This window comes from Pipistrellus hanaki (genome assembly GCF_964339955.1).
Source record: "Pipistrellus hanaki genome assembly, chromosome: 2".
Taxonomy (NCBI): domain Eukaryota; kingdom Metazoa; phylum Chordata; class Mammalia; order Chiroptera; family Vespertilionidae; genus Pipistrellus; species Pipistrellus hanaki.
Genome location: NC_140504.1, coordinates 91,807,860 through 91,817,715, shown reverse-complemented (window position 1 = coordinate 91,817,715; position 9,856 = coordinate 91,807,860).

Below are 9,856 nucleotides of genomic sequence, written 5' to 3'. Positions count from 1 at the left end.
GGTATGAGGGGAAGCAATAGAGGCATTTGCTGTGTGCCTACTAGGATCTATTATATTCTTTGAATTAACAATGGCTTTTGAGGAGTGAGTGTCCTGAGGTAATGTAAAACTTCTCAGAGACATTTACAAAAAGAATCTTAGGATATTTTCTTGTTTTATTGCTTTTATCAGGTACAGGAGTCAAGAAAATTTCAGGGTGAAGAAAAAAGACAAATTTTTACAAAGATTTTAAAATTTGGATACTGATATTATCTTTAGATTTTCCCAATAGCCACCTTCTCTCTAATGTCAGGAGTCCATGTAATTAATGTATCACTGACTCTAAATTTGACTACCAATAGGTAGTTTAAAGAAACAAATTTCCTAATCATTATACATACACTAGAGGCCCAGTGCACAAAATTTGTGCAAAGAGTAAGCCTTTTTCCCCCTGGCAGCCTGCACCAGTTTCGCTCTGTTACCTGGGACCCGAGTTTCCTTCTCGCTGCCAGCAGGCACTCAGGACCTGGACTTCCCTCGCAGCCTCGGCTTCATCTGGAAAGTCATCCAGAAAGACATCTAGTCTAATTAGCATATTATGCTTTTATTGTTATTATTAATGGAACTTGGTATGTAGGAAATAACTGGTTTCTTAAAACAAGCAAATGAGAGTCAAAGAGGAAAAAAGAACAGAGAAATATCATGGTCCATAGACTTGGCTTTTCAGAAACTTAAAATACGTTAGCCTTTTCTCAGATGAATGGCTGACTCTAGATTCTAGGAGGAAAATTTACAAGGTGAGCCAGGAACATCTTATTGTGATGGAATTCAAGCAAATCAATGAACAATAAACTGTTCTTTGCTAGAGCATGTTCACTGAAAGGCTCTCAATGACTGAGATAAGACAGATTGTGCATCAAAACAATATGAAAGCATTAACTGAAGCACATTGTATATATAAAATTCTATAAGCTCTTAGTGTCATAATAAAGAGAAAGAGAAAGAAGAAGGACAAAGAGGAGGGAAAGGAGAAGTGGGGACAAAAATAATAATTCATTGGGAACCATTGAAAAAATAACTAGACACTAAATTCTTACTCTGAAATTATCATGTGTGCCTTTCCATTTGGGAACTCACTTTGAGATTAACCATAACACTACTTGATGAGAGAACTCTACTTTACAAAATGTTTTTACTAGTTAATGTGAAATAAATAAAACACATAATAAATAAAAAAAACACATTTTTTGTAACTTCTGATGAAATAGTATTTGTTTAAGTAATCAATAGATGGGACAATCTAATATCAGCAAAAATGAGAAATATTGAGGGCCCCATAATATGATAAAATATATCACTAAGCATCACCTATGAAATGTTCTTATAAAAAGTTGATTCAGAATCTAACCAATTTCCATTTATAGAAAAAAGTTATTTCCATTTATAGGAAACCAAGATGGAAGAGTAAGTCAAATGATAAAAAAAAAAAAAGCCACAGGAAATTCTGAGTGTTATGCATTTTACAGGACCTAATATCTGCAACAAGTTAGTAGCAAGGGAGAGAGAGAGAGAGAGAGAGAGAGAGAGAGAGAGAGAGAGAGAGAGAGAGAGAGAGAAAGAGAGGTCATTTGGATCTTGATACAAACAACTTAAAGTATACTTTTAAAATAAAGCTTACTATTAAGTATTTTAACTTTCTTGTCAGGAAACAAATGACTACATAACTTAGTGGCTTAAAACAATAATTTATTTTCTTACAATTTTGCAGGTAGTCCAGGTCTATGGGACAGCACTCTGATCCATCAACATAATTTGGGTGGCTTGTTGGGAACTTGAGGACATACTTCCAAGAAGGCCTGACTCAGGATGAGCACACTGATTGTCAACTTGGAAGAGCATCTGGGCTGACGGATAAGCCCTGGGATGTTTTGGAACTACCGTGTTTCTCTGAAAATAAGACATCCTCCAAAAATAAGACCTAGCGCATGGAAAGATAAGACATCCCCTGAAAATAAGACCTAGCGCAAATTTGGGAGAAAAAATTAATATAAGACACTGTCTTATTTTCGGGGAAACAGGGTAGATCTTTTCATCTGCTGCTTGGGCTATCTGACAATAGGACCATTGGCTCCCAAGGGGAAAATGGAAGCTGGCAATGGTCTAAAAGCAAGGCTTAGATCTAGTACAACAATATTCATGCTATATTTCATTTATTAATGCAGTCTCAGCTTCAGCCCATTTTCAAAGGACTGAGAGATAGCCTCCATCTCTCTGTGGGAGGAGTAAAGGAAGGTATTTGAAGTCACCAAAGAATAATCCTTAAGAGTAGCAATGGCAGTTGCTACTCTTATTATGTAACAAAAATATAAAAAAAAAATTTAGAGATACAAAGTTAAATGTATAAGAGAGAAGTGACATTACATCTGGGGTATGAAATGTTGAAGTAGGAAAGAAAATAAAGACAAAATGGAATAGATTAAGGAAATTGTTGTAAAAATATTGATGCTTTTTAAATAAAAGTGATGGTAATATGGAGGGATTATTGAATTCTATATTTGAGTATGTGTGAAAATTTATAATATTTTTAAAAATATTTGGACTTGAACTAATAATATAGCTTCTAAAAGAGAAAAAAGGAAGAGAGTTGACATTCTATTTTATCTGGTTTTGATTTTAATAAAATTTCAATATTACAGTTGCTCAAAATGCACCTTAAATAATATTGCCTAAGAATTCTAACTTGGAGATCCAAGATGGCTATAAACAAGATGGCAAGCTGAAAGATAGTGTGTGAGTGAAAGAACAAAAGGCGAGTGCGTGGATGTGTGGGGAGTATCTGTATTTGTGAGTGAGGAACAGTTATATTCCAAGGAATTTTTGGGGACTGCTGGACAGGGCTTCCCTGAACAGACAACTTTTACTGCTGCTGAAATGTCTCCCAGGGTCGCTGGCTCTGCCACAGAAACTGTGCCATCTTGAAGGGGAGAGTGGAGGTGATCTGAAATCCATCTTTATTGTCAGCTGGGGACCTTGGATACCATCTGGGACCCAACAACCACGACCTCCAGGGAAAAGATGCCTCAGCTGCAAATGCAGGAACACCAAGATTCCAGCCTCTCTGACCGCAGGTGCCTAGAAAGTCTTCCAGAAGGAGATAAAATGGCACAAATATGTGGACAGGCCCTGTGCCTTTACATGGAGCAGAAATAAGGAACAGCTAAATAAATTAATATCCACCCAGAATTGATGAATTAAGCACAGGTCAGATATTGCCTAGGGAAAGTCAATGCAGAAGAGAGAGAACTTCATAACCAGACATTCAGAGAGGAGCGATCATGGGGAGACAAAGAAAGATCCCACATAGGAAAGAAAAGGAGGCATCACTAGAAAAGGAAGTATATGAAATGGAGGCAAGCAATATGTCAGAAACAGAATTCAGAGCAATGGTCATAAGGTTGCTGAAAAGGATGAAAAGCAAATTGAACAACATGTGTAAGAATCAAAAGGAAATGAAGAAAAAATAAGAAATGAAAAGTGACATCACTGAAGTAAAGAACTCAATAGAAAGCATCAACAGCATACTAGAAGAAGTGGGACCACAACAGTGAGCTAAAGACAAGGTAGGAAAACATACCCAAACAGAGCAGCATCTAGAAAAAAACTTGAAAAACAGGAACTTTGGGACAACAGGAAATTTAACAATATCCACATAATAAGGGTGCCAGAAGGAGAGGAAACTGAGCAAGGAATAGAAAACCTGTTTGAAGAAATAATGACAGAAAACTTCCCTGATATAGGAAAGAAAAACTCACACAAACCCAAGAAGCTCACAGAGTCCTAAAAAAGATGAACCCCAAAAGACCAACACAAAGACACATCATAACTAAATTGGCAAACACCAATGACAAAGTAAGAATCTTAAAGGCTGCCAGAGAAAGACAGAAAGTACTACAAAGGATCCCCCATCAGACATCCCCCAAATTAGTGACTGATTTCTCAACAGAAACACATCAGGCCAGAAGAGGATGGAATGAAATATACAAAGTCAAGCAAAGGAAGGGTCTGAATCCAAGAATATTGTACCCAGCAAGGCTATCAATCAAAATTGAGTGTGAAATAAGGAGCTTCAGAGAAAGAAAAAAAAAAAGGACTAAGGGAATTTATGACCACCAAACCAGCAATGCAAGAAATGTTAAAGGGTCTGCTATAAAAAGAAGAAATAGAAAGGGAAGAAGAAACACAAGCATAAAGAATAAAAATGGTGACAAACAAGTACCTATCAATAATAACTTTAAATGTAAATGGATTAAATGCCCCAATCAAAAGACCCTGGGTAGTTGAGTGAATACGAAAACATGACCCATATTTCTACAGGAAATCCACCTCAGAGCAAAGGACTCACACAGACTGTTGGTGAAGAGATGGAAACAGTTTTTTTTAAAGCGAATGAAAATGAAAAAGGAAGCTAGGGTAGCAATACTTACATCGGACAAATTAGACCTCAAAGTGAAGGACATAACAAGAGATATGGGAGGCCATTTCATAATACTAAAGGGAACAATTGAAAAAGAAGATATAACTCTGATAAACATATATGCACCCAATATAGGGACACCCAAATACATAAAATAAAAAAAATAAAAATAAAAACTTCTGGAGTATATCAAAGGAGAGATCGACAGCAATACAATCATAGTAGAAGACTTTAATAGCCCACTATCATCATTGGACAAATCCTCTAAACAAAAAATCAGTAAAGAAACATCAATCCTAAATGACTCACTAGATCAGAAGGAATTAATTGATATCTATAGAACATTTCAGCCCAAAGCCACATAATATACATCCTTCTCAAGTGCACATGGGTTGTTGTTTTTTTTCAAAGATAGACCACATATTGGGACACACACAATGTCTCTTCAAATTTAAGAAGATAGAAATCATCAAGCATCTTCCCAGATCACAATGCTATAAAACTAGAAATTAACTATAATAAAAACAATTAAAAATATCAAGCACCTGAAGTATAAATAGCATGCTACTAAACAATGATTGGGTTACCAAAGAGATCAAATAAGAAATAGAAAGCATCATGGCAACAAATGACAATGAAAACACAACAATCCAGAATCTATGGGACACAGTGAAATCAATCTTGAGAGGGAAGGTATAGCTCTACAGGCCTATCTCAAAAACAAAAAAACAATGATAAAAATTATATAAACATACAGCTCAAAGAGTTAGAAAGAGAGAAACAATAAAAGCCTACTATAAGCAGAAGGAAGGAGATAATGATCAGATCAGAGCTGAGATAAATGACATAGAGATTAAAAAAAAAAAAGCAGCAATAAAAAAGATCAACAAAACCAAGAGCTGGTTCTTTGAAAGGATAAACTAGATTGATGAACTTCTAGCCAGGCTCACCAAGAAGCAATGAGAGCAGACCCAAATAAACAAAATCATAAATGAAATTAATGAGGTAACAACCGATCTCACAGAAATACAATTATGAAAAAATACTATGAACAACTATATTCCAATGAAATGAACAATCTATGTAGATGAAATGGACAGATTCTAGAAAAAGACAAGCTCCCCAAACTCAATGTAGAAGGATAAAAAAAACCTGAATAGGCCAATAACTATTGAATAAATTGAAGCAGTGATAAAAAAATCTTCTAGCAAATGAAAGCCCTGGTGTGGATAGCTTTACATAGGAGTTCTACCAAGCATTCAAAGAAGTAAAACCTATTCTCCTCAGACCATTCCAAATAAATTCAAGAGGAAGGCACACTTCCAAGCTCTTTCTATAAAGCCAGCATCACCCTAATACCAAAACTAATAAAGACACCACAAAAAAGAAAACTACAGGCCAATATCCTTGATGAACATAGATGCTAAAATCCTCAACAAAATTCTAGCAAATCAGATTCAGCATTACATTAGAAAGATCATACAACATGACCAAGTGGGATTTATTCTGGTGATGCAAGGCTGGTACAATATCTGCAAGTCAATAAATGTGATACATCACATAAACAAACTGAGAGACAAAAGTCACATAATCATATCAATCAATTCAGAAAAATCATTTGATAAAATCCAACACCCTTTCTTGATAAAAACTCTCAGCAAAGTGGGAATAGAGGGATCATACTTCAACATAATGAAAGACTTATATGACAAACCTACAGACAACATCATACTCAATGGGCAAAAACTAAAACCATTTCCCCTAAGAACAGAAACAAAGCAGGGATGCCCACTATCACCACTCCTGTTTGGCAGTTCTGAAAGTACTAGTCATAGTGATCAGACAAGAAGAATAAATAAAAAGCATTCAAATTGATAAAGAAGAAGTAAAACTCTCCTTGTTCACAGATTAAATGATACTATACATAGAAAACCCAAAAGACTGCATCAAAAAACTACTGTACCTAATAAATAAATTTGGCACTGTAGCAGAATACAAAATTAACACCCAGAAATCTATTGCCTTTTTATACAATAATAATGTACTCACAGAGAAACTAGGAAAAAAAATCCCATTGCACCAAAAAAATTAAGATACCTAGAAATAAACTTACCTAAGGACATAAAAGACCTGTACTCAGAAAATCACAGGATATTGAAAAAAGAGATAGAGGAAGATATAAACAAAGGGAAAAACATACCTTGTTCATGGATTGGTAGAATCAACATTATTAAATGTCCATACTGCCCAAATCAATCTATAGATACAATGCAATCCCCAATGAAATACCAATGGCATATTTCAAAGATCTAGAACAAATTCTCCAAAAATTCATCTGGAATAAAAAATGACCCCAAATAGCCAAAGCAATCCTAGAAAGAAGAGCAAAGTTGCAGGGATCACAATACCAGATATCAAGCTATATTACCAAACCACGGGCTTCAAAACTGCCTGGTACTGACATAAGAACAGACATATAGACCAATGGAACAGAAAATAGAACCCAGAAATCAACCCAAGCCATTATGCTCAATTAATATTTGACAAAGGAGGCAAGAACATACAATGGAGTCAAAATAGTCTCTTTAATATATGGTACTCGGAATTTGGACAGATACATGCAAAAAAAATGAAACTAGATCACCAACTTACATGATACACAAAAAGAAACTCAAAATGGCTAAAGGACTTGAATGTAAGGTGGGAAACCATAAAAATCCTACAAGACTCCTTAGGCAGCAAAATAGCAGACATATGTCACAGCAATAACTTTATAGACATAGCTCCTAAAACAATGGAGACTAAGGAGAAAAATAAACAAATGGGATTACATCAAAATAAAAAGCTTTTGCACAGCAAAAAAAACAAACAAACAAAAAACAAAAAACCATCAACAAAAAACCCCACTGCATGGGAGAACATATTTACCAATGACATTTCTGATAAGGGTTTAATCTCCAAAATTTACAGAGAACTCATAGAACTTAACAAAAGGAAGATAAATGATCCAATCAAAAAAAAAAATGATCAAAGGATATAAATAGACCTTTTCAAAAAAGGACATAGAAAAGGCCAAGAGACATATGAAAACATGCTCAAAGGAACTAATCATCCAAAAGATTCAAATCAAAACAAGAATGAGATACCATCTCACACCTGTCAGAATGGCTCTGATCAACAAGTCACCAAAGGCAAGTGCTGGCAAGAATGTGGAGCAAAAGGAACCCTCGTACACTGTGCATGGGAGTGCAGACTGGTGCAGCCACTGTGGAAGACAGTATGGAGTTTCCTAAAAAAGTTAAAAATGGAATTCCCATTTGACCCAATAATCCCACTCCTAGGACTATATCTCATGAAACTAGAAATACCAATCAGAAAGGATATATGAACTCTATGTTCATAGCAGCACAATTCACCATAGCTAAGATTTGTAAACAGCCTAAGTGCCCATCATCAGATGAGTGGATTAGAAAATTGTGGTACCTCTACACAATGGAATATTATGCTTCTATAAAAAATAAGGAATTTTTAATATTTGCAAGAACATGGGTGGAACTGGAGAACTTTATGCTAAACATAATAAACCAAGGAGAAAAATAAATATCACTTAATCTCACACATATGTGGGATATAATGATCAGCATAATTTGATGAACAAGAATAGATACAGAGACAAATGGCATGGGAGTGGGGGGAGGGTAGTGAGAGATCAACCAAAGGACTTATATGCATGCAAATTAACATAAACAATGGACACAACACTGGAGTAGTGGGGACTTGCCCAGGTGGGAATGGCTGGGGGTGTGGGGCAATTGGGGAAAAAGAATACATATGTAAATCTTTAGACAGTAAAAAATAAAAAAATAACCATAAAATGAAAAAAAAATTATTTTCATGGAAAAGCAATCAGAAGTTACATGACTGTTGAAGCTATTGGGAGGAATGACAAAAAGGCAGGCAAACACAAGGGCTGCTTGACATTGGTGCTGATTTTGGTCCTTTTCTTATGAAAGCAACAAGGGGAAGACTTAATGCTTCAAGCTTCTCTGTCCATCTTCACACCATGCAGGGGAGGGAAGAACATTTGCAGACAATGACCACAACTCTGACCTTACTAGCCTTTTTATATATTTTTGATATATTCATTTGATATATTTCCAGAAGTGGATTATGTAATTAAACAACTGGGTACACTGTAGGTGCTCTTTCCAAAGGTATTAGAAATAAATGTTCTTTAAAAAAAAATTAAGTCCAGGACCAGATGAAGAGGAAACATATTTGCAAGATCTGAGTTTAATTTTCCAGCAATTCCACTTATGGCTCTGGGATCAAAAGAATGAAAAGCAGGATGCAAACAGATTATTTGCAGACTCATGTTCATGGCAACATTAGTGGCAGTAGCCAAAAGGCAGAAGGAACCCAAGTGTCTCTCAACAAATGAATAAACAAAATTATATATATATATATAATAAACTAGAAACTAGGTGCATGGATTTGTGCACATTGAAAGGAAATTAATTAGAAAATGGTCAGTGGGCTAGACTGGGCAAGGTGGGCTAGACATGTCCTGGAGCCAACCTCCCATAGTCCCTCCCCAACCGACTGCACCTGGGCTGGGGCCAGAGCTCAAAGGGCTTCTGTGGAGTGAGGGGGGTCCCTTGGCCTGGCCTGCCAAGACCAGTAGTCTGACATCCCCCCAGGGTCCTTGGATAGAAGAGAGCATTCTGCAAAGTCACTGTCTCTCAGCAGCTTCTGCATTAAGCATCTGTCCAGTGTTGTCAGTGTGCATCATAGCTACCTGCTGGTCAGCTAGTTGGCCTGTAGTAGGCTGGTCACTTAAGCTTTTATATATAGAGAGAGATATTATTCAGTCTTAAAAAGAAGAAAATAATTCTAACATATTCTGTACCATGGGTGAAAACATTAGGCTAAGTAAAGTAGCCAAAGGATCTATACTAATAAAAGCCTAGGTGGCCCTTGTGTCCTTGCATGACGCCCTCATGTCCTCCCAAGATGGCTGTCCCTACATCAGCACAAGATTGCCACCACAAGATGGCTTCCCTCAGGTCATCACAAGATGGCCATCACAAAATGGCATCCACAAAATGGAAGGAAAGTTGTGGGTGATTAGGCCAGCAGGGGAGGGCTATTGGGGGTGACCAGGTGGCAGGGGAGGGCAGTTGGGAGCAACCAGGCCAGAATGGGAGGGGGCCATCAGGCCAGCAGGGGAGGAGAGTTGGGGGCAATTGGGCTGGCAGGGGAGTAGTTAGGCATCAATCAGGCTGGTAGGGGTGTGGTTAGGGGGCTATCAGACTGGCAGGCAGTAGTGGTTACAGGCAATCAGGCAAGTAGGCAGGCAAGTGGTTAGGAGCCAGCAGTCCCAGATTGTGAGAGGGATATCCA